Genomic DNA, 27,298 nt, shown 5'->3' on the forward strand with positions numbered 1-27,298 from the left:
TGTCTAACCCTGACCAAGTTGTTTTATACCCAAATCAGACCAAACCAAATCAGACCAAACCTTAACCATAGCTGTGCCAGATCAAAACAACTATTTTAATTCTAAAACCTCAATGTCCTCCTGTAGTGTCTGATCGTATGTAGTTGTTCTGGAACGCATGGACCAACAACGTATTTTGGAAGATGACACAGTTTGATTAAATATTTATTGCAGCTGTTAATATTTATGCAAATTATTAAAATAAATATTGTATATTAATTGATCAACTGGCTTTCTGTTTAGGCCATTATTTTTTATTTTATTTTTTTAAAGTAAAATAACATTCACATCCATATTCTATAGCATTACAGAATATAGGAAGTATCAACATTCTCATTATCTACCATTTTGTAAAGTTTTACTCAGAACTCAAACTGTGTGCTTAGCTAATGGAACTCAATTACTGGTAAAGAGAAACATGTAATACCTAATACTTTTTAGTTTTATTTGATTTTATATTGTTGATCTTTGTGTACCTTGATAAAGTACCTGCCTTTTTCTGTCTTGACAATGACTATTTACACTTCGATGATAGAACCCTGTGTGAAACCCTTTGAACTACCCATGGGAAAGAACTTAGCCTAGTGAGTTATAGTTAAAAAAGAGAGGAGTCACACCTTAAATAGGAACTCAATTAACAGAGCCAAGTGGTGTAAAGATAAAAGAGGAGGGGACCCAGAACAGAACCCTGAGGGACCCCAGGGGACTCTGAACAGAACCCTGATGGACCCCAGTAGTACAAGGTTCAGACAAAGATTTTCTTCAAGTTACCCACTAAGTGCAGTCCTCAAGGTAGGATGTGAACAGGGAGATTGCAGAGCCTGAGACTCTCAGTTTGGAAGAGCAGGATCTGGTGGTTCACCGGGTCAAACGATGCGGAAATGACCAGCAGGATGATGATGGAGGAAAGGGAGCAATTTTCTTTTAGCTGTTTTTTTCAGCATGCAGTGAGTCAAACAACCACAGAGCTGGAGGGGTCAGGTGAGTCTGCCGAGAGGTGAGAGGACACCTGCCAAGCATCTCATTGTGCAGAAGGAAGCATACTCATGGACAACAGGCACGTGCTCATGACACCCCGAGATGTAAACATTAATGACGTCCCTCAGCTGTGCTGTAACACGAGCTAGCTATGAGCTAGCATTATCGGTTAGCTACAGTTACAGCTCAGCTGAGGAGCACGACCCTCTTGTCCATGAGTATGCTTCCTTTTGCGTAGTAGGCAGATATAGTTTGGTATTAAAGAAAATAGTACCTACATGAAATTGCTCACAACCAGGTCTGTGGATTATCTTAAATAACTGGGTTATGAGAGACATTGCCGTTGAGTTTTTTAAATGTATTTTTGGGAGCTTTGAGCACCACAAGCCGAGCGCCATCTAGGCCATCCACACAAGTCAGAAAGCCCACACATTTACCTTGTTAGTCTCCAGCCCCCGTTGCTGCTTTCAAATCACAAGTACAGGGAGGGGGACACAGGTGGGTGGGTAACATAGAAAGACAGGGAGAGCTGGCAGTAATTGGACACATTTTACTTACTCAGCTGTTTGAAGAAGGTAGGCCGAATCCACGTAGGTTAGTACAAGAGAATATGCTTCATCCTACATGCCTCTGGATATCTGAGTGTGGCATATGGTTTCATGATTCATGGATTTCTGCTCAAACTCTATACACAATGGTTGAGAGAGCCAAAACACTGCAACTTTAAAAAATCACAAGATGAAGATGATGCTGATAAATATGTTGCACACAAAATCATGTAGGAATATGAGCAAACAATGTTTATTTTAGTTTTACCATTCTGATTACGTGATTGTGATACAACTAAAGCTATTGGCTATACATACATTACTAGAATTAGCTTACTAATTACAATGGTATTCAGTTTTCAGTGACTATGGAAACGGATATTGTGTTGTAACATGTTTCCATTATTGACTTGCAGTGTTTTTGTTTTTGCATGTTTGCGTTTCTTAACTAGTTTGCGTTTAATGTATTTAAAGCTTTGTTTTTCCTAAATGTTTGTCTATTTGCATGTGATTCTTAGGTTGTGCTTTGAACTCTCCCTTTTTCACAGAGTCAAACCAGAGTCAAATCAGAACGCACAGACATCATAGGCAGATGTTAATCGAGGATACACATCCGTAAATGTCCCTAAACAACATACAAAAGACATTTTTAAAAGGATTGTTAAAGATCTTGCATCATAACCATTATGTTTAATGCTAGTTCAACTGTAATGCACTATATGGATACAGTGCAAACATAAACTGCTTGTAGGTAATGTGGCATGACTTTCAGTGATGGAGATTATATGATAATAATGGTATTTACATAATAAACTATATTTATATCATTCGATTATTCAACTTTAGCTTAAAATGTGGCACAACATTCCACTTCCTGTTTACTTCTCCCAAAGCATGATTGGAACCCTGCTGATATATTTCAAAACAAAGATATTCCAAATGCTAAAATGTGAGAAATATATAAATATATTGTTGTTTTTTCATTTTTACACTGTTACTTACTGTTTACACTAATACTTTTCTATACATATACAGACATTTGGTGTGTGTTTAAAGGTCCTATGAGATGGTGCTCTTTGGATGCTTTTATATAGACCTCAGTGGTCCCCTAATACTGTATCTGAAGTCTCTTTTATATAGGCCTTAGTGGTCCCCTAATACTGTATCTGAAGTCTCTTTTATATAGGCCTTAGTGGTCCCCTAATACTGTATCTGAAGTCTCTTTTATATAGACCTTAGTGGTCCCCTAATACTGTATCTGAAGTCTCTTTTATATAGACCTTAGTGGTCCCCCTAATACTGTATCTGAAGTCTCTTTATATAGGCCTTAGTGGTCCCCTAATACTGTATCTGAAGTCTCTTTTATATAGACCTTAGTGGTCCCCTAATACTGTATCTGAAGTCTCTTTTATATAGACCTTAGCGGTCCCCTAATACTGTATCTGAAGTCTCTTTTATATAGACCTTAGTGGTCCCCTAATACTGTATCTGAAGTCTCTTTATATAGGCCTTAGTGGTCCCCTAATACTGTATCTGAAGTCTCTTTCCTTAAATTCAGCCTTGGTGCAGAATTACAGCCACTAGAGCCAGTCCCACAATGAGCTTTCCTTAGGATGTGCCATTTCTGTGTCTGTAGCTATTGAGGAGGAGAGAGGGGGGGGGCAAGGTGGAGGGTGGGGGTGTGGCCTTGACCAACTGCCACTTTGCTCGTTTGAAAGCCATGATGTCTCTCTCTCTCTCATGGGGGGGGCAAATTCTCTGGGCGGGCAAAGCAGAGAAAGGGGGGGTAACCTTTCCCCTTATGACGTCATAAAGGGAAGATTCCAGATCGGCCCATCTGAGCTTTCATTTTCTCAAAGGCAGAGCAGGATACCCAGGGCTCGGTTTACACCTATCACCATTTCTAGCCACTGGGGGGACCATAGGCAGGCTGGGGGAACTCATATTAATGTTAAAAAACCTCATAAAGTGAAATTTTCATGTCATGGGAGCTTTAAAACTGGTGGACATACAGGCAGAAAAATAATTATTTAAGTTGTAGAATGTGTAGCCAGACATGCCAAATGATGGCACTTCTGAGTAGTCCAACTTATTAATAACAATGCAGTGACTATGCCATAAGTCAGTAATAAAAGGAGCAATAGTGAGCAAATCAGAGGGTTCAAAATGTTAATGTCTTTTCCTTTTGGGGATTCTGCCCCTGCCTGAAAACTCCTTCATTACAATAATTCTGAAAGCAGAGCGAGAGATTTAATAAAGAGAGGAAGGAGAAAAAGACAAGCAGCAGAAGAGATGAAAGTCAACTGGATGATGTATAAGATAGAGGAGAGACCGCTTTCACTTCCTGGTTGCAATGGCTTATGTGTTTTTCAAAGTGCAGCATTCCACAAACACCTCAGCGGGCCTCTTAGAGCCCCTTATAACATTTTCTCGACGCCCTCATTACCTAAAAAGACTCCCCTGCTGCTGACACACACACGCACGCACGCACGCACGCACGCACGCACGCACACACACACACACACACACACACACACAGCCAGGTTTCCTCCACTCCTGTTTAACAGGGTAAATCTGACAGGATGGATTGTCTCAATACCGCGGAGAGAGTGGGTCGGAACGCTAATACATAAATATATGACAGGGAAAGTAAATATTAATATCTATAAGAGTTGTGTCAGGGTGGTGGTCTGCATGGATTCCCCCAGTGTGTTTGATTTCAGAGGCAGCTGCCGACTGGGAACAGGTCCAGCCCCGTTTGTTAATTTGGTCTGGGTAATATTTCAATAAATCATATACTGTGACAGTGGATGTGTGAGGCTGCTCCCACGGAACACACTGTACACCACAGCATGGCTTTATTATACAAGCTGCGCTGCGTTGACTGTTGGAAGATATTTGAAGTATTAGTACTTCCACTGCATATGCTCAAATTTAGATTGTCACAGACATATTAATGATTTGTTTAAATGGCAGGGTTGAGTTCCACAATAAGCTGTAGGTAAGCAGAAAATCTACATAACGACCAAACATGGCATGACAATGTTTTTCCTTGTTGCTTCTTATTTTACTGTAGGCAAAGCATTAATGTGATGCTGCCACTCACCATTACTGGCCTCTACTCCACTAGAAAGACATTCAAACTAGAAATTGTGACAAGTAATGATACAATCTGTCTAAAGATGTTTAACAATAAGGTGGTTAAGATATATGAAATTAAGGTATGGTTTTACTGTGAATGAAATGATTGGAACTCTATTTTTGTTTCCGTTTTGTTTTTGTATAGCCTAAATCTAGTAGGGAAAGGGTTGCCTATTACAACATGATATGTAAAAAGGCTAGGTATAATATGTTTTCTGTTTGTTTGTTCTTTAAATGCCTTTTTATTTATTTATTTATTTGTAGCTACATTCTTTTTGGAAAATTACTCCTCCTCCTCCTTCTACCACTACTACTACTACTAAATAAAAAATAAAATGTCAGCTTGCAACTCCCCCTAAAACCACACATTGCCATTTGAACATTTCTGTCTGTGTATGGCTTTAAAAAAACAAGGTACAACATGTTAACTGGTGAGCGAAGTGGTGGTAGGAGCATTTCTTCTCACTTACCCAGGCTAGCTGTTAACCCCTGGCTTTGTAATTAATACACAGGTAGGATATTGGTATCCAACTTCTCATCTCACTCTCAGAAAGAAAGATAATAAGCACATTTTGCTGTGATATGACAATTCAACTTCTAACCTTATGACACCATAAAGTCGGTACCCTGTTTAGTGACTAGGAAGCAGCTCCATAGTGACATTACATACAATTTCAGTTTAATTCTAAGTTAATGAAGGTGTTATACCAATATATATGGGGGTTGTTGGTAGTTGGTGGTTAGGGTTCGTGGTGGTAACTGTCATGGTTCCAAACAGGGCAGGCAATTCATTATACCTGAGTGGTGGAGCTGACTGCATTCAAATGATGTGTTCCAAACCGGGAATGGTTTGGAACACATCATTCATTCCCTCCCTCACTGTTCCCTATACAGTGTTTATTAAATAGTGAACTATAGAGAATGACCAAACCAGATTTCAGACACTGCACTGAACATTTCTAAACATCTATAGATGCGCTGGATGTTTGTGTGACGGAACAGGTGCGCCCAACATCATGTAAACAAACCAAAACCAAAATACTTATAATATGTCCTACAACAGTTACAAAAATCTAAAAGCTAGGTCGCTAATGTCTCAAACATGGAAAATGCTTATACTTAAATGATTTACATTTATAAACGAAAGCCTGCTCCATTTTTCCTTTTCAGTTTTCGCGGGTCCTCCGGGAAAACATGACCATGTTGCATTGTGGTATACGGGAGTAAAATGTAGGGTACATCGTATGTACGCTTAAATTAGCTATGCATTGTGGGTATTTTATATAGTGGACTATATAGTGAATGAAATTAACTGTTGAGAATTCAAACACCACTGCAAAATGGCAAACACACTATTTTCATCCTAGGGAACGGTTTCCAACACACCTTAAGTGTTGCATTTGTTATGGAGATTTCCTTAGCTCCCATAGATACTCAAATATCAAACACAAAAGCACAGAGAACACAGAGATGGTTAAAGGTGAACATTGCAAATAGTTTATGTAATTAATTACAGGGAAGCTACAGAGGAAAAGTCACCAAGTCTTATCAGTTCAGTTTTCCAATACAGCTCCCAAAGAAAAGTTAGTGCACATTGATTTTATACTGTTTTCACACAAAGGACTTCTTTCTGATTGGAATACAGCCAAAAACAAATCTGTTCTTATCATATTAAAAGGATTCTTTACAATACTCTATTATCATTAGTAACTTGGTAAAAAATTATTTTTTAAGATGTACTTTTTTCAGTGGATAGACAGGAAATGTGGGAGATAGATGGGGGCAGCAGGTCAGATTCAAACCTGGGCTGCTGCAAAGGCCTCAGCCTACATGGGGCGCACGCTCTTACTGGGTGAGCTAGAGGTCGCCCCAGACAACAGTCTTCCTGCCGTGTGCATATGCTTTATATGTTGTGGCTTATGCTCTGAGGAATGTGCTGTCCTGTCACAGCAAACACTAAATAATGAGGCCCCCCAACTAAAGGACACTACAGTATGCAGCAACACAAAGACACAGAAGACATAGAGCATACAAAAAATGAACACAGAGTATATAGAAATGTAAAATGATAATTAATAAAACTCAAAGAATAATAATTCCTTTTACACATTCTTTCTGATTGGTTGATTATGGGCTTGTGTTCCTTAGTTTTGATTGCTGATTACAAGTATATGTTATATTCCTTTGATTTGCTGATAACTAGTACCCTGGAAATCCAGAGTTCTCGAGAGAGCACAATTGGAATTTGCTCAGCGAGTCACTCTGGCATTGAGTAATGATGCTCATTAACTATGCCCTTGTAGCCGAGCTGCACCAATCACATCGGTGTATCTGATATAGGCGGGCCAGAGGCCAGCTAAACAGATGACGACAGTTTAATCTACCAGTTAGCTCCTCTGGTAGCTAAGAGTTTAATCTACCAGTTAGCTACGCTGGTAGCTAAGAGTTTAATCTACCAGTTAGCTCCACTGGTAGCTAAGAGTTTAATCTACCAGTTAGCTCCTCTGGTAGCTAAGAGTTTAATCTACCAGTTAGCTCCGCTGGTAGCTAAGAGTTTAATCTACCAGTTAGCTCTGCTGGTAGCTAAGAGTTTAATCTACCAGTTAGCTCTGCTGGTAGCTAAGAGTTTAATCTACCAGTTAGCTCCTCTGGTAGCTAAGAGTTTAATCTACCAGTTAGCTCTGCTGGTAGCTAAGAGTTTAATCTACCAATTAGCTCTGCTGGTAGCTAAGAGAGTAATCTACCAGTTAGCGCTGCTGGTAGCTAAGAGTTTAATCTACCAATTAGCTCTGCTGGTAGCTAAGAGTTTAATCTACCAGTTAGCTCTGCTGGTAGCTAAGAGTTTAATCTACCAGTTAGCTCTGCTGGTAGCTAAGCGTATGGGGCTCTGGATACGTCACCCCGTGTGTTGTTGTGATTAGTTGGGCCATTTTCATTACTCCCCTCATAGGCGGACTGGCAATCTGGCAATTCTGGCGAATGCCTGAAGGGCCGATGAACTGGAAAAAAAGACACTGGCGTTTCACACTAGTTTGACAAAAATATGTAAGACTGTACGGCTGCAGCCTGGAGCCTCCCGTCTGGTGCCATCAGGCTTCTACTTTTCAAAATAAACGCTTGTGTCTTGTCTGCTATGTCTTCGTACTTTGGTGTTTTGGGTGTTTAAGTATGTAATAATTTGTTTTAAATATGCAAGCATTTCCATTCTATTCTGAGATGGTGCCATGATAGTTTATTTGAAGGTTTTATGAATTACTCCAGTGCGTGTATTATTTAATTATGAAAGCCTGTAAGTGCGCCTCAAGCTGCTGACGTGAGCCTGGTTTTTGCAATTTATAAAGAACATAAAGTCCCTGTCTGAGGCCAGTAAGTGATGGTATTGCCAGGGCTGAATTTTTGTCCCAGTCCGTCCCTGCCTCCCCTTACCCAAGGACGGTTATTTGTTTAGAGAAATACAAACGAACCAGAACATTGTTTTTTCCTTCTATCTTAGAATAGATAGGCGGTGTAGCCAGACCATACTGCAGAGCTGACACAGTGCTGTGGAGATCGGTCTGGCAATATGAGACTAGCTGATTACAGATTGAAGCAGCAGTACTCTTACATATTAAATGTCACTTGTGTCAGTTACAAGCCTCTGCAGGATGGCTGGGAATGTAGTTGCAGTGACTAACCTGCCTACAGACTCTGTTGATGCGTCTGTGTCAGTTATGTGATCGTGTGGACTTGCAGGTTGCAAGCTCTGAATCCATTTTAATTGGTCAAGAGGGAAAAGTTGCTGTTCTGCCAATACGGCACAGAAGCGGAAATTGTAAAAAAGTGTTTTCATTTTGCAAACTTGCAAAGCCAAGTGTGAAGTAGAGTGTTTTCATGCTGCTCCTGCTGCTGAGTGAAGCCCAGGTCAGCCTGGCTCAGACTGTGTGCTCTGCTGTGTGGATCTCTCCTCCTGGTAAGACATGTTCAACTGTTGAGCAGTGGGTGCTGAGGGAAGAACAGAGAAGACTGTGCCAGTTTGTATTTGTGTCTTTTCATTTACTTCTCTGTTATATGTAGTTCTTTGGGGGGGCTTTATTGGATCAGACAGGTATGGGGGTGAGATGGATGAGGGGTGGCTCCCCTCAAAGAACAATAAAAATGGAAAAATAGAAATAAAAGAAAAAGAAAAACAACATATTTACTCACTCATAACAGACTGGCTTCCTCCCAGAGGGTCTGGGGGCAGCCCAATATGAGAAGGGATGACCTGCAGTGGGCCAGCTCCCTAAACGTCTGGGGGCAGCCCAATATGAGAAGGGATGACCTGCAGTGGCCCAGCCCCTCTGGGGGCAGCTCAATATGAGAAGGGATGACCTGCAGTGGCCCAGCCCCTCTGGGGGCAGCTCAATATGAGAAGGGATGACCTGCAGTGGCCCAGCCCCTCTGGGGGCAGCTCAATTTGAGAAGGGATGACCTGCAGTGGCCCAGCTCCCTAAAGGTCTGGGGGCAGCTCAATATGAGAAGGGATGACCTGCAGTGGGCCAGTCCCTCTGGGGGCAGCCCAATATGAGAAGGGATGACCTGCAGTGGGCCAGCTCCCTAAAGGTCTGGGGGCAGCCCAATATGAGAAGGGATGACCTGCAGTGGGCCAGCTCCCTAAAGGTCTGGGGGCAGCCCAATATGAGAAGGGATGACCTGCAGTGGGCCAGCTCCTTAAACGTCTGGGGGCAGCCCAATATGAGAAGGGATGACCTGCAGTGGGCCAGCTCCCTAAAGGTCTGGGGGCAGCCCAATATGAGAAGGGATGACCTGCAGTGGGCCAGCTCCCTAAAGGTCTGGGGGCAGCCCAAGACAATAACATTGATGAGAAAAAAGATAACAAAGGAGACTAAAGGAAGAAGGGAAAAAAAGGTGGAATCCATTTGCCTAAACCAAACCCCTTACTATAAATTTCGTTAATTTACTTGTTTATTTTTACTTTATTCTAATTATTTTTTCTCCTTATTTATATATTTTTTTTTATTATTATTATTATTAGACAATGAATGTGTGTGCCTGAGCAGTGACTGACACTCAGTTAGACACCCTATAATGCATGTCGATGGCTACAATTGTCATGATTGGCTTGTTGATAGCCTTATTACTTATTATTTATGATATTAATACTTAATTTGCTATTTTTTATCATTAGTTTGGTGTAATATTAAATAATTAGTTTATAAATGTAAAAGTCAGGTTGGCATCTTTTAGCCAATTAACTACAGATGATGTATAATGTTAGTGCATTACTGCTGACCATTTGTCAAAGAGTTTTTAGATTGATTTCCTTAATTCCAGGCAGCCATTGGTTTCAATTGAAAATCAACATGCAGAAACTTGAAGCTTGTTGGAGAAAAGTGGTCCATCACAGTGAATGGTCCCTGCTGGTGCAGGTTTGGACAGTTTCCCATCCATGATCCCAGAGTAAGCTTTCAAAAAGGATTGCTTCCAACAACTATGTTGTTGATGGATTACCAACTGCAGCAACTATCAGTCTTCAAGTTTATTTTCACTCTGCAGGCTATATGACAACCAGTATCTGCCTGGACTGCAGAATGTCAAACTAAAAATGTACAGTATGTTATGCTTGGCAGCATGATATGGTCAAATTATATACACAACTTTCTTATATTGCTGGTTGCTGGGAAAAGGACTTCAGTGATTACCTACTAATGTCCTTTTCCCAGCAACCCGTTCTCACTCCCAACTTGTAAAATATGGACGCTTCGTCAGTGGCTGTCAGCGTCAGATACCGACGCAAAAAACACCCCTCAGCATCTGTACGGAACGCACCGGGCAGAGCAGCAGCTCCATGGAGCTTGAAGATGACGTAGTAGTAAGAGAGACAGTGGTAGTGAGTAGTACGAAAGCCCGAAATTCCATGTAGGGAGGTTGATTGGGGTGGTGGATGGGTCAAACAACACAGGACTTTCACCTCGGAGACCAGGGTTTGTGTCCCGTTCTTCTTTTTCTAAATCCAACCTTTCTTGTCCCACGTGTCACGGAAACGCACCTTTTATAGGCCCCCCCCATGATCTTTTCCTAAACTTCACTGCGTCAAAAGTTACGCCAATAGTCCCGACCCAGCGCGTTTACATAATGTGCCTTTAGATATGACGCCTTAGATATGAGTCTTTTAGCGTCAATAACAACGCCAAAGGCGCCTGACCAAGCGCCCGTATTTTAGTCGCTGAGAGTGAGAATGTGTCTGTTTCCCGCTATGTTTAAAATCCATTGTAGTCTTATCGTTCGTAACCAGCTAGATGTATATATAGGTCATAATTTTCTTATTGAGTGTTAGTGCTCTCATAATAAGATTATCAAACATATTTAACTTTCTGCCACATTTAAAAAAAGTTGAGTTTAAAGCTTTAGTGTGTAACTTTTTGATATTAATAAACGTCTGTTACATTCAAGCCATTGCCAAATGAGTTGCTACAAAGCTAATTAAGACTATCAGCTCCACAAAACTCTCTCTGGATGTTTCAGTATGACCTTGTTCAGAAGATTGGGGCGTCAGGTGACTTTCAAGCAGAAACTTGTGTGTTTAAATTGTGTGTACTTTAAACACACAATTCATACTGCCTCTTCCAATTTGTGTTGTCCAAAGGGTGTGATGTCGCCGACAGGAGTTTTAGATAATATTGAAGTAAGTTGGATTTAAAAACAGAAATGAGAAAGAGGTGGACCAAAAGGTAGGAGAGCAGAATACAGTGAACATAGGAGGCCTGAATGATGGAAAATACCAATTAGTAGTACCAAACATTAACATAAATAACAACAAAGGCAAATAACGTGCAGCACAGCTTATAGACTAGAAGGAGCCTACCAGATCCCAAATGAAGATATTTACACTGACAGTCTGAACTGAATCAGCCTTACCATCCGTCTGGACAAATGAAGAGCTGCCTCTGTCAGTTCCACAGAGACCTGCAATATATAAATGCACACATATACATAAAGATGCACACGTATAGACAAAGGCCCATGGGAGTAGGAGTTTGTTCAGTGTGATGGGATCTGGAGGTTTGTGGTGTGGTCTGCTTGATTAGCTGCATGTTTGTTTGTTTCTTATTCTGATTGTTGCTGTTGCGTTGCTCCTCAGGTCACTGACCTCTTTGAATGTAATTCCCTAGGGTCACACACACAAACACATCACACCAATGTACACACACACACACACACACACACACACACACACACACACACACACACACACACACACACACACACACACATACACACATGCAGGCCCAGTTTGGAAGGCAGCAGTGGTCAGAGTTGAAATAAGGACAGTCCCAGAGGTCTGTCACTGCAGCATCTTTTGTATTTTTCCCAAGCTGACTTCCTTTTTCTCTTTGCTGCCTCTGTGGTCCACAGTTGCCATAGAAACACAGTTTGGCATGACATATTCAACCAGAGAGAGTTGCATCTCCAGTATGTTTCTCTCCTCTCTTGTTATTGTGGGAGAAATATTTTAATTGCCCAGGTTTAATGGAGAGCAGGGAAGAGAGCAAGTAGCTGCCAGCCGTTGGTGTAGCTGTATCTGTTTAGTAGAAAGTGTTTGCCATGAAACACCATCTGTCTGGCCTGCTGGCTGTCTCCACGTTGATCTGTCTATCTATAAACTCAACTTTAGTTTTAATTGTAGCAGCCATTAGAGCTAAACACAAATGTTAACTTAAGAAGAACTGACTGACAAGCTGATAAGTGTTTATTTGTTTGAGGTATAGGTAGAGCTGGGCAATATATCCATATTATATCGATATCGTGATACAAGATTAGATATCGTCTTAGATTTTGGATATCGTAATATGACGTAAGTGTTGTCTTTTCCTGGTTTTAAAGGCTGCATTACAGTAAAGTGATGTCATTTTCTGAACTTACCAGACTGTTCTAGCTGTTCTATTATTTGCCTTTAACCACTTAGTCATTATATCCACATTACTGATGAGTATTTGTCAAAACTTTCATTGTGAAAATATTTTGTGAAAGCACTAACAGTCAACCCTACAGTATCGATATCGAGGTGTTGTGTCCAAAATATTGTGATATTTGATTTTCTCCATATTGCCCAGCTCTAGGTATAGTGTTTAAGGAGTGTTCATTTCTTTATTTATTAATGTGTCATTGATCCTAAAACTCTTTTATTGTTTTAATTATAACACAGGGTGATACCAAGCCATAACAACAGCTCCTAGTCCTGACAGCAAATTAGAAGTCTTTACAGGTCCACTCAAGGTTCAAGGTTCTTTATTTGTCATGTGTACAACCATAACAGAAGTGGTTGTCTTAGGCCTCAGGCAGAACTCCCTTCCTAATAACCAAGACATGACCCAGGAGAGTCTGACTAGATTAGATTAGGTAATGGTCTGTGTATCTAATACCTGAGCAGAAACAAGCAGATTCTATCAGCTCTGATCACACGGTGTGTCATCATCATCACAGGAGGAAAATGTGTAGGGGAAAATGACATGCGCTTTTGCTCTGTGGCTGCATGTTAATTAGTGGAGCATCATGCTGCAGCCATTGCTTCTCTTCTCACTGTTTAGGTCTTTTTGAGTTGACTGCATTTTGCATTGGGTCTAATTATCCTGAGGTCTATATGAACCGGGTCCCTTTAAAGGTCAGGTCTCTTTTTTGAAAATGCATACATGCATGTCAGCTATGTGTAGGTTTCCACAGGTCCATTTCACATTGGGTCCAAAGGTTTGGACAGTAACCCCTCAGCCCTAGAGGTGCTTAGTAGGGCTAAGTGTTTGAAAAAATGGCTATTGCTGAAAAAATGCCGACCATAAGTAATATTAAAAAAATAGGGTTTGATTTAATAAAAAACCTTAACAACTATGAGCTTATAGACTATACGTACTCATTGGAGTAGAAGGAGTAGGAGAGATGGACAACTCTGCTGCTGTTACAACTACACAACACACAATGCTATAAATACATCTCTCTATTTCTCCATAACAAAAAAAAGTGTCCACACAGACAACCCCACAGATTAGGGGTGGCAGTAGCTCAGTCTGTAGGGAGTTAGGTGAGGGACCAAAGTATGGTGCTGGACTGGTAGCTGGAGAGGTGCCAGTTCACCTCCTGGGCACTGCCAAGGTGCTCTTGAGCAAGGCACTGAACCCCCAACTGCTCGGAGCGCCTGTCCATTGACAGTTGCAGCCCCCTCACTCTGACATCTCTCCATTAGTGCATGTATAGGTACAGAGCATGTGTGTGTATTTCAGGCCTGTGTGTAATTTGTATTCTAACAGAGTGAAAACATTGTAATTTCCCTTGCGGGATTAATAAAGTATCAATTATTATTATTATTATTATTATTATTATTATTATTATTATTATTATTATTATTATTAAGTATACACCAGCATAACACGTTGAACATACAGCCCAAACCACATCCACCAGTGCTTGCATACTAATTGTTTTGTTCTTGGTATCAAACTACAGCATCTGTTTAAATGTGTGTCTTTGTGTTTTTCCACAGGCTGACATATAGCAGAAGAAACGTCTAGACGTCCCACACACTTTACCAACATCCTTACGTAAGTAGCCAACTTTTTCCAGTTTCCCGTCATTATTTATCTTCTCTTTCTCTGTTTCCTTCCACTTCTACAACCTCTCTCAGCCTGCATGTGAATCACAGGGTAATGGATGGAGTGAAAAATGAACCATGTTGCTCACTGTAGCCCTGCTTTAATGGTGCTAGGTGTATGCTTTCTATTCTAAAAACACATTGTTGTAATCAAGTGTGCTATAACTGTGGTAGAACTGCAGAAAATGAACTATATTTGTTATCTCTGTTTCCCAGTAGTGTTAAATAACGTCCTAGCAACAGAAAGCTTTTGTAGGTTTTACTCAGAAGGCGCCTTTACCTTTTAAAATATGTTGGAACCATATGCTGTTGTCAGAATCTCTAAAATCTTTGGATTCCGGCAACATTTAAAGTGGTGGTTCTGTTCAGTGTGACTGTGGCCTTCAGGGGTTCCCAGTTGAAAAGATCTATAGAGCTGGCTTCCTCTATGAGACCCTTGCATTCGCTAAGTGTTAGGACAATGATGTTTTTCACAATTCTGTCTCCCAAATATTTTTTTAAATACTGCTAATTTGTAATCGGATATGAAAAGAGGGAAACATAGGTTTGTTTGATCAACATATTGAGGAAACGGTTTCCTCATTGTCATCAATGTATCGTGGCAAAATGTTCACTGTCAACATACTTTATTTGTTTTGTTATAATATCTGCCCGTAGCAATGAAAACATATATGACATTTTCTATTTAGTTAAGGAAACTCAAAGCATGACCCAAATGACTCAGCTAACGGAACTTTAGATAACATTCTACCACCTTGGTTTTAATAATACTTTTTCTAAGATCCTTTTGAATGATAATTACATAAAGTGTGTGAGGCCATTGCACTTGGGATACAGATGATAGTCAGTTGAAATGTTTCTGCTCAGAAAAGTCCAGCTTCCTTGGCTACAGGCAGCAAGGTTCACTTAAGTTTACTTTAATAAAGAACAATTTAGGTGTTTGCTATTAACTCTGCTTTTTAATAGAATGTTTTACTTTGGGTCAAGCAATATCATTCAGATAAAATAATGCATTTTTCCCTCTAAGGTTGTTTTTTGTGGTGCAGGAACAGCACTAAAAGAAATCCTGTAAGAATGCCGCTGGCCTTGACAATTTAACAGCTCTCTGAGTAATTTATTTTTCAACACCAAGCATGTTTTTTGATAGATTTTTTTTATTATTTGACTCACCTTGAAATGAATAGCCTTTCCTTCATTAGTGAGAATAAAACATGTATGGTTGTACTGAAAATAGCCTAAGGTCACAACACTCCAAACCCTATTAATTTGAGGTGTGTGTGTGTGTGTGTGTGTGTGTGTGTGTGTGTGTGTGTGTGTGTGTCAAAAGGAAATAAGATGTGACCTCAGATATGTACTGTGGGTAACTGTTATTTGTTCTTTTAACATTCATTTTACTTTCTAGACCTCTCTTCTCTCTTACACGCACACACACACACATACACACACATACACACACACACACACACACACACACACACACACACACACACACACACACACACATCATGTTCATCATATTTTGTGGACTACCTCTGAAATATTGGGCATGAATAGATATAATGCAGTATGATTACTGTATTGGTTGTTCCTCTGTGTGGTGAACTCCATGCAGACCAAACGACCAGACTGAGACTGCTTAAAAAGGAGTATCTTCGTCTACGATCACACAGTCCAACTATCCTTCCCAACCCAACCCACTCTGAAGTACAGTACAAGGTTACTGTGTGTCATTTATTTTTTTTTATAACATAAGGTCCAGTGTCCGAAAGTAACCTTTTGACTTACCGGGTAGATGAAAAAGTCCACCTGCTAAGCGTATTTTTTACTGGCCAAAATATAAAAATGTAGCCTACGTAACAAAACTTTCTGGTTGGGTTTGCAAGTCCTGCTGGTAGGGATGTCAATGTTAACTGAATTTTGACCGATTAATACAATCAGTTAAACAATTAAAACCATATTATTAAAACTAAAATAAAAAAAGTATTAAAAAAAACATTTTTGCATGATTAAAGGTAAATAGGCTATACAATCTATTTCTTAACTTCTAGTTAACTTGCTAGTGCAAGTTGTGTTTTAAGCTCTTTTTTTCTGCTTGATGACTGGCGGGGTTAATTGGCCGTCTTACACACAGAGTATGCCAACAGACACACAACTGCCAACCTCGCAGTTGGATGCAGTGGAGACAGGCACAGACATAAACGTGTTTGTCCCGCAAGCGGTTTTAGGAAAGTGGCTGCATGGGTCCACGACAATGCCTGGAACATCAACACCAGTACTGCATCCCGGATAGATGAACTGATACTCCTTTGCCTGCTTGTCGGTTAATGGTTAACGATCCGTTATCATTTCATTGTGCTTTCTTTCGGAAGGCTGGCTGACTCCTGCCAAAAATCACCACATACTGGCTAATTAATTATGCTAAGGTCAACGCTAGCTATCAGTAAACAGAAGTAACGTGGTGGCTGGCGTTTTGGTGTGTGCGTGTTTCTGTCAGTGAATGTTTGTGTGTGCGTGTGTCAGCTCGCCCCTGTGAAGCTCTGACGTGCAGAGGAACAGAAGAAAGTAGCTGCAGATTCACCCAAATAAAGACTGAAAAACGGAACTATTTGGTACAAACATTTACCCGTATTTGGCGGATAGCCCTCTGAGATTTACTCGCCAAATGAAAATGTACCTGCATTTGGCGGCTGGTGATTGTTAATTTTGGACCGTGATGAGGTCTAGTTGCAGACTCGACTAATAATTCTCGTTAACACAGATGTGCTTATGACAAGCATTAACTATTCTGTGACACCAGAGACGATAAATAATACCATGCAATAAATTGCAGCATGACTTAATGAGTCATGACTTGATTTTTCTCCGTGGGTCCATGTGGCACTGATGTTGCAGGGTGACATCAGTACAACTTTCTGATGAATGAGGTAAATGTCTGTCCATATATCAACTGACAAATTAACTTAAAGGAAACGATATTTCACTTTTTCTTGGTTGGACTTGAAAGAGACGGTAGATTCTCTAGTATCCATAAAACAAAAATATAACCTGTTTTGGATGTTTTGCTCAAACACTTTAGAATAAAAGATGCCTTACCTAGCACAGAGTTTTTAATGACCTATAAGAGCACAGTGCTGCAGTGTGTGTTGAATATATGATAAGCCTCCCCAGCTGTCATAGTCATGGAGCAATCAGATTGTATCTGCTATCTTCCTGCGACACTTTTCCTTGTCAGAAACCATCTGTGATAAGCAGAGAGCAGGTTGGCTGCATCACTGTGGCTTTCCTACTGCTGCACTGTAAAAGTATGGCTGATATACAGGGACAGTGCCAAGTGTGTACCATTGCACACAAACTCTTTTGGTGGTGTATAGATAAAGACAACAGCACCCTGACAGTTCTACAAAGGACCTTAAAACCACGCACGATCCAAATTTACATCAGTAGTGTAAGTAGTACATTTTTGGGAAATTCTTCAGTTTAACCATTTTTCATCATTTACCAAATTAGAGAACTGAATTAGAGCTTGACTCATTAAGCATCTGGATATAAGGTCTACCTAGCGCTGACCCTTGACCAGGGATGGGCATTATTTATTTTTATTGATATTGATGCCATTTTCGAGACTGCTTAACGATCCGAGTCTTTATCGATACCATTATCGATACTTTTCTATTATTTGGTGAAAAGACGAGACGACAAATTCTTACTCTTAACAGAACGATTATTGCTTTTATTGCAAAAACTGTAAGTCTGTGACAGTTTGATTTCTTCAGTCTCTGTTGCTGTTTTTGCTTTAAGAAGCTGATTAAGCGGCCCACAGAGGTAGCCAGTCCGACTATGTTTTGAATGATTTGCGGCGGGAGGCTAGTCTTTACCTATGGTCTTCACGCACAGACTGTGCTCGTAAATCATTTTTCCGGTTTGCGCACACAGACATAACGTTATATGATCCACTAGTCTCGATAGCATTATTGATAAGATCAGACCTTATTGATTTTCGGGTTTTGAGAAATTTGGAACCAGGTCCTTAAAGGAACCGGGTCTCTAGACCTATCCCTACCCTTGACCCTTATCAACTAAGCTCTTGATGCATGGTGATAGAAAGGAATGCACTGTCTTGGTACTGTCAGATCTCAGTACAGCTTTTGACACTGTGAGTCTGTGTGTTTTTCATTTTCTGTATTGGTTCCTATTCTTTTTGCCTTGTATATGCTTTCCCTCCCTTGGCCAGATAATAAGTCAATTTAAATGTATTGTCAATGTTGTTTAGCCTAAAAATGTAGCACAATTGACAGTTTTACATAACTGCCTAAACTCTATAAAATAGGATGGCAGATCATTTCTTAAGTTCTTTCTACCCCAGCTAGCCTTGTCCCTAAGGCTGCTTTTAAAGGGGTGATTGAATGCTAAACTGATTTGACCTTGTCATAGTTGAATAATGACAGTTTAGTGGGTAACTAGGACATACATATAACCTCAAAATCCCATTGACACCTCTCTCCTCTGCAAATCTCACAATTTGAAACTGGCTCTGAAAACAGGCAAATCTCAACGAGCTGCCTAGTTGATGTCAACTCGGCGGCTCCTCCTCATTTGGCTCTAGTCTCTATCTTTGTCACGCCCAAACATTTACATAGGCTACACCACTGATCTAAGATCAGCTAGTCTTCTGAATAGGTCGCGCAGATCTCAGAAATTGTATACATTGTTCATCTGCTATTTTACCACTAAATTCACTTCTGAGACTTTTTATGTGAGAAATCAACTATGTAGAGGTCAAATATGGGCCGTTTTACGAAAATTGATGGCTAATTGCAAATTTTGTCCGACTGTGTGTCGGAGTTCAGCGGCCGGTGCTGCCTGTGTTGCTGCCTCGCCGCCGGCCTGCCTTCCTTCACAGACCCAGGCCTGTCCTCCTTCTCAGACCCCGCCTGCTGTGAGGTAGATGGAGCTCCATCACGGCTGGCAGCCCAAGGCACTCCATACCCGCGCAAAGTCACAGTTTTTTGGGTTAATGGACTACCAAACGCCGCTGCCCTGACAGAGCTCCAGGGCCTGCAGCTCCCCTCTTCCTGCTAAATGGCCAGTGTGTGTGAGTGAGAGCGCGGTCAGCGAGCTTGTTACGCCAGCAATCTCTTACCACAGGTTCCAGTTAATCTTATAATGTGTGTAATTATAATGTGTTGAGTTATTTAAACAAATGATCGGGGAAATAAAGGCCTCTTGTCCGCGAGTCTCATTGATAGAGCCTGCGGCTGGATGGAGCTCTATCAATGAGAGCTAGCTAGCCTCCTCTTAGAATTCCTCTGAAATTCACAAAAATGCATTAAATTGAAATTGGACATCATAGTTAGCTTTATAAGACCTTGAGGTAGATGTTATATAAGTGGCGTTACGAAATTCAAACTGTAAATATACTCTAATTATGCTGAAAGTGAAGCTAACTAGCCGCGATCTGTACACATAGGATTGAAGGGACAGTCGCAGCTAACGAAATCCCCAATGTTCACAAAAATGCATTAAATTGAAATCGGACACCATTGTTAGCTTTATAAGACCTTGGGGTAGATGTTGTATAAGTGGCGTGACGAAATTCAAACTAAATATACTCTAGTTATGCCGGCAGCTGGCAGCCAGCCAGCTCCGCAGAGCTCCGAGCCCCAGTAGTCCAGTAACCGAGAAACGGTGACTTTCACTGGGTATGGAGGTTGCCGTTTTCTCGTCAGACTGTGTGGAGCTCCTAGCTAAAGTCCGACACGTCTTATCAAATTTGCAATTAGCCATCAATTTCCGTAAAACGGCCCATATTTGAGCTTTATATAGTTGATTTCTCGCTTTAAAAAGTCTCAGAAGTGAATTTAATAACGAAATAGCCCGACAAACAATGTATAACTTTGCAGTGTCTGAAATATGAGACCTGCTGTCTCGTCTCCAATGTGTCATGAGCATACCATATTTGGAAGAAAAGCTCTTGTTCCAAATAGAGCCATATTCACAGGGTAGTTAAGGGCCTAATAAAATAGCATTCGGGCAATCTTCAGCCCAACCAATGTTACATACCCTATTAGGAGACCTTAAGGAACAGTGTGAAATACCCTATATAATCATTCTATCACCCCTTTAAGTGGTCCAAAATGATGCTGCTATTAGTTATTCTCCTCTAAAAGTCTCATGTGACGCTGGTCTTGCATGGAGCTAGAACAGTTTCAGTAAGTAAATAGTAAAATTTGGCATTGAAAAAGAAGAAATTGGCACTCAACAAAGTTTCACTGAAAAATAAGAAAAGCATTAACAATATTTTATTTTGATATTTCATGCATCCATATTCTTCATATCTCTACACTGCCTCACCATCAAATTCAAAATGTATCTCAAGACTCTTGTGATCACTTTTAGAACCCTGCATGATCAGACACACGCCTATATCAAGACCAGATCATCTGCAGCCTTAATTCACAAGTAGCTTTCTAAGGTCCAGGTGTGTTGGTTGTCCTCACTCCAGGCTTAAAACTAGTGGAGACTGTGATTTTGAGGTTGTGGCTCCTAAACTTTGGAACTCTCTCGTTGGACCTAAGATCAGCTCAAGACCAATCTGTTTAAATGTGCTGTCTCCTTATACCTAGTCTATATCCACGATGTTCCACTTCTGGGATAGGGTTGAACGATATGACAAAATGTGATATTGCGATATCGATTATGCATATTGCGATATTGATATTAATTTCGATATTTTGAAACATATGTAAAATGATAAAAGTTACAGGAAAATGCATCAAAATAGATTTATAACACATTAAGTATTCTTACAACACAAGGTTTATTCAACTGTCATATTGGACTGGTCCAACATGAATATATAAATAAATAAGGACCATGTCTACAGAACAGGACATGTTCTACTGGTTGGACAGTATAAATATATAAAGAGAACAGGACATGTTCTACTGGTTGGACAGTATAAATATATAAAGAGAACAGGACATGTTCTACTGGTTGGACAGTATAAATACATAAATAAAGAGAACAGGACATGTTCTACTGGTTGGACAGTATAAATACATAAATAAAGAGAACAGGACATGTTCTACTGGTTGGACAGTATAAATATATAAAGAGAACAGGACATGTTCTACTGGTTGGACAGTATAAATATATAAATAAAGAGAACAGGACATGTTCTACTGGTTGGATAGTATAAATATATAAAGAGAACAGGACATGTTCTACTGGTTGGATAGTATAAATATATAAAGAGAACAGGACATGTTCTACTGGTTGGACAGTATAAATATATAAAGAGAACAGGACATGTTCTACTGGTTGGACAGTATAAATATATAAAGAGAACAGGACATGTTCTACTGGTTGGACAGTATAAATATATAAAGAGAACAGGACATGTTCTACTGGTTGGACAGTATAAATATATAAAGAGAACAGGACATGTTCTACTGGTTGGATAGTATAAATATATAAATAAAGAGAACAGGACATGTTCTACTGGTTGGACAGTATAAATACATAAATAAAGAGAACAGGACATGTTCTACTGGTTGGATAGTATAAATATATAAATAAAGAGAACAGGACATGTTCTACTGGTTGGACAGTATAAATATATAAAGAGAACAGGACATGTTCTACTGGTTGGACAGTATAAATACATAAATAAAGAGAACAGGACATGTTCTACTGGTTGGATGGTATAAATATATAAATAAAGAGAACAGGACATGTTCTACTGGTTGGATAGTATACATATATAAATAAAGAGAACAGGACATGTTCTACTGGTTGGACAGTATAAATATATAAAGAGAACAGGACATGTTCTACTGGTTGGACAGTATAAATATATAAAGAGAACAGGACATGTTCTACTGGTTGGACAGTATAAATATATAAATAAAGAGAACAGGACATGTTCTACTGGTTGGACAGTATAAATATATAAAGAGAACAGGACATGTTCTACTGGTTGGACAGTATAAATATATAAATAAAGAGAACAGGACATGTTCTACTGGTTGGACAGTATAAATATATAAATAAAGAGAACAGGACATGTTCTACTGGTTGGATAGTATACATATATAAATAAAGAGAACAGGACATGTTCTACTGGTTGGACAGTATAAATATATAAAGAGAACAGGACATGTTCTACTGGTTGGACAGTATAAATATATAAAGAGAACAGGACATGTTCTACTGGTTGGACAGTATAAATATATAAATAAAGAGAACAGGACATGTTCTACTGGTTGGACAGTATAAATATATAAAGAGAACAGGACATGTTCTACTGGTTGGACAGTATAAATATATAAATAAAGAGAACAGGACATGTTCTACTGGTTGGACAGTATAAATATATAAAGAGAACAGGACATGTTCTACTGGTTGGACAGTATAAATATATAAAGAGAACAGGACATGTTCTACTGGTTGGACAGTATAAATATATAAATAAAGAGAACAGGACATGTTCTACTGGTTGGACAGTATAAATATATAAAGAGAACAGGACATGTTCTACTGGTTGGACAGTATAAATATATAAATAAAGAGAACAGGACATGTTCTACTGGTTGGACAGTATAAATATATAAAGAGAACAGGACATGTTCTACTGGTTGGACAGTATAAATATATAAAGAGAACAGGACATGTTCTACTGGTTGGACAGTATAAATATATAAATAAAGAGAACAGGACATGTTCTACTGGTTGGACAGTATAAATATATAAAGAGAACAGGACATGTTCTACTGGTTGGACAGTATAAATATATAAATAAAGAGAACAGGACATGTTCTACTGGTTGGACAGTATAAATATATAAAGAGAACAGGACATGTTCTACTGGTTGGACAGTATAAATATATAAAGAGAACAGGACACAACTTTTCTTTCGCTTTTCTGATTCGTTCCGTTTTGTTGTCTCTATCTATTTCTTCACTCACACTGTCACTCTGTTGAAATATGCACACACGTGGTCCGCTCTATAGGGTTGGTCACGTAGTGTCCCCGTGCGCTGACGTGTACTAACATGTGCACGTGGCACAGTAATTGGCCAATGAAACATGATCATTAAAGCGTTTCAAGCTCTAAATCAAACACAACTGAGCCACACAGCCAACGGACGGGACGCAGCGCTCCACAAAGTGAACAAAATATTCATTTTGGCAGTTGGACTCACTCCACCAATCTGATTGGTGGAGTGCTAACCCCGAAATGACGAGCGGGATGAGTGACGATCGCCTCTCAAAATCTGATGAAAGTCTTTTAAACTGACCTTTGTTGATCTGAAATGAAGACAGATTCAGCAACTGCACGGCCTATTTCTCTCTTCAAATGTTTTCAGAAACACGTTTCAGTTAACTATTTTCATAAAATACAAGATCGTATTTCGAACAAGCCGCCATTACTAAGAAGAGAAGCCAGACCCACGTGGCGTGTTGTCATTTCCGGTTTTCATTTTTTGTATTACGTCTCGTGCATGCGCAGAACATACGCTCAAGTCAGCGTCTCTTCGGTGTGTTCTGAGGCATTTTTTGGACCTCGGGGAGCCGACTGATCAGTCCGACTGACTTTTCTGCTGACGGTCGGCCGTCGGGTTGGTGTGTCAGGGGCTTAAAACTACTCAACAAAACTCCGTAGAATCCATAAGAGTAAAAATAAAATCCTAAAGTGTTAAATGTAATGAATCTTCAAGGCAGCCACTGTACACATCAGTCCACAGAGAACTCTCCCTCTGTTTCTCTCTCTATTTGTCTCTCTGCCTATCTGTGTGTGTGTGTGTGTGTGTGTGTGTGTGTGTGTTTTCACTGATTGTCCCTCACGGTTTGTGTATTTAGAGGTTGTTCTTTGGTGTTCCTTGCCTACCACACTATCCATCTTCCTATCTATCTACAGACAGTGGAGACCCTCTTGCTCCTTCAAATGAGAAAGTAAAAGGCTTTCCTCCAGCTCTCTACCGATAAAGATCAACTGTAAATCACGCTAATGGAATGCAGTGTCTCTGTGTGTGCTGTCTGTGTGTGTGTATGTGTGTATTATCTCTGTGAATGAGACATGAGGCTGTTATTTTGCAGCAGCAATCGTACGGGTAAACGCTTCTTCCAAAAGTGCCCATCGGAGCATGGCGGTGAATATATACTGCATACATTAGGTAGTGCTGCTCTTTTGTGGTTCAGATGGCATGAGTTTAAGGCAGGGCAGGGTGTTGGACTCTGTCAGAGTACTACAGGCAGTCAGCTAGAAAAGACATTCAGTGAACTGTTTTGTGATGAAAAAGACTTAAAAAAGAAGTAAGAATAAGAATAAGACTTTGATTATTTGTACTTGTGTTTCTGATTTGCCGACGGATCAAATGTAACTCAACATTTTGTGCAATGGTTGCAGCATGAGGCAAATAAGGAGGAACAGACAGACAGACAGACAGAAAAACAGACAACCTGAGAGACAGAGACGAACAATCAGGAACAGGTTAAGACAAAATGCGATAAAACACCAAGACAAGAAGTCATCAGAGTTGTCTGCAGGGCATGTAGGGGCTATGTGTGTGTGTGTGTGTGTGTGTGTGTGTGTGTGTGTGCGTGTGTGTGTGTGTGTGTGTGTGTGTGTGTGTGTGTGTGTGTGTGTGTGTGTGTGTGTGTGAGAGTGTGTATTCTGTGTGTGAGTGTGTAAGAGGCCTGATGCAACACAGTGTAAAACTCCAACATGCAACACTTCTTAGCTGGTCTGGTTAAATGCAGGAGCAGTAATAGACACTCTTAGTCAGAAGTGTGAAGAACACACACACACACACACACACACACACACACACACACACACACAAACGCATGTATGCACACACAGGCGCACAGAATTGACAGAGAGGCGACTGGAGGGGTCGTTGTACTTTGAGGGCAAAGACCATATATATATATATATATATATATATATATATATATATATGTATATATATATATATATATATATATATATATATATATATATGCCTCACTAAAAGACTCAATGAAAGATCCAATTTGCACATTATGTGCCGCTGAAAGCAGCAATGAGTGAAATGATGGTGATAGGATTGCAGTTATTTCAATTATTTAATTAGCCTCACATAAATCCATGTTAAGGTGATCAAACAAAATGATTTGTGAATCGTTTATTTTAATCATGAACAAATTATTTAATCTTATAACATTTGAATGCCTAAACACTTGATGTGTGTGTTGCTTGATTACATATTTAATTTGATTTCACACTGTCTCATCCCAGGTTTCTTAATCTGTTTTACTGCACTGGCAGTTTGTAACAGGAACAGTGAGTCCAGTATTAGTATTAATTATTATTATAGTATACCCAAACAGAGCAGATCAGCTTGATCACACTTTGAGCAGCACTGAGTGAGGGTGTAGCTGCCCATGAGCTGAATCTCCAGCTCCCTGTACCAGCTGCTCAGTCTTTACATTAAATAACTCTTCTGATTATTTAATGAGCAACACTACTGCAAATATGTAGCTGTTTATTTCTTGTCTCCGCTCAGAGTCTCCAGGGGTCCTCGCTCAGACCTGTCTGTCAGCTGCATACATCTATTAATTCTACCTGAACAGGTGGAGCAGACAGCACACACACAGCAACACACTTGTGAAATGTTAGAAATCAAAGAGGCAGACAGATTGAGCATGGGGAGATCTCAAGCTACTGGGAAACAGAGGACTTTGTTGTGTTCAGCAAAAACCTCCCCAGGGACATGGAAATAAACTGGAGAATAAAACTTTCAGCATGTTGCCATGATAGCTGGTGTATGGTGCAGCTGTCAGAGTGCCTCTGACAGCGAGGACTTTCTTGTGCTCGACTTGAGATTTCTCAGCCATATGTGGGCAGATGAATTTAGGAAAGAGATCAACTGTTTGACTTTAATCTCACTAAGTATTTAGAAACCTGTAGCAAGTACACACAAAAAAGTGTTGTTGACTGTCTGCAAATATGGAAATCTAGAGCTACAAGGGGAGAAATCTGCTCCAGAGTATAAGTGTCACAGTGTAATTAGGCCATTGGAATAACACACACTCACAGACAATCAAACATACACAATTTTCTGTTAGTGTGTAAACCCACATATCTTTCTTTCTCCCTGTAAAACACAAAGCAAATAGAGAAACAGAATTTCAGTATTGTCTTCCCATGGCCTCCTAACACACCGGACATACATGTATCTTCTGTGTGTCTTAATGTCCAAGACGCACACACACGCACGCACGCACGCACGCATACACAGACTCCAGAATCTCTGCCCCAGGCAAAGTCACAGACTGTCCCACATTATCAGAGGTGATTAAAGGCCCTATCAGCCCACCGACAGCGGCAGCAGGCATTTTAACACACCTTCACACACACACACACACACACACACACACACACACACACACACGCACGCACACATAAACATATATATATATACATATGCAGCAGCATATGTGACACATAGTTTTCCAATGGTTACAATCATACTCTGCCTGACGTGACAATAAATAAGACATGTTATTATAATGTAGTTTATCTTTCTCTCTGTCCTGCTCCACAACTTGTTTGTTGTGTGTGTGTGTGTGTGTGTGTGTGTGTGTGTGTGTGTGTGTGTGTGTGTGTGTGTGTGTGTGTGTGTGTGTGTGTGTGTGTGTGTGTGTGTGTGTGTGTGTGTGTGTCTGTGTGTGCGTGTGTGTCTCTGTGTCTCTGTGTCTCTGGGTGTGTGTGTGTGTGTGTGTGGTGTGTGGTGTGTGTGTGTGTGTGTGTGTGTGTGTGTCTGTGTCTCTGTGTGTGTGTGTGTGTGTGTGTGTGTGTGTGTGTGTGTGTGTGTGTGTGTGTGTGTGTGTGTACTACGCCGTCAGTGATATGATCCAGGCTGTACGTCTCTCTAGGTCACAGTCGAGACTCAGACAAGGTCAGCCTGCCACTCCTGATGGAGACGATC

General features: G+C 40.2%; 1 protein-coding gene across 3 annotated transcripts in view; it reads left to right on the forward strand.

The window, feature by feature from the left end:
• Positions 1 to 27,298, forward strand: part of LOC144536574 (RNA binding protein fox-1 homolog 3-like) — a 790,727-nt gene that overhangs the window by 209,026 nt on the left and 554,403 nt on the right. For all 3 annotated transcript variants that reach the window (XM_078279785.1, XM_078279787.1, XM_078279786.1), the window contains exon 3: positions 14,218 to 14,275. The gene's annotated coding sequence lies outside the window, so the exon portion shown is untranslated. The remainder of the gene's footprint in view (positions 1 to 14,217; positions 14,276 to 27,298) is intronic.

The sequence above is a fragment of the Sander vitreus genome, chromosome 21 (genome assembly GCF_031162955.1).
Source record: "Sander vitreus isolate 19-12246 chromosome 21, sanVit1, whole genome shotgun sequence".
NCBI lineage: Eukaryota > Metazoa > Chordata > Actinopteri > Perciformes > Percidae > Sander > Sander vitreus.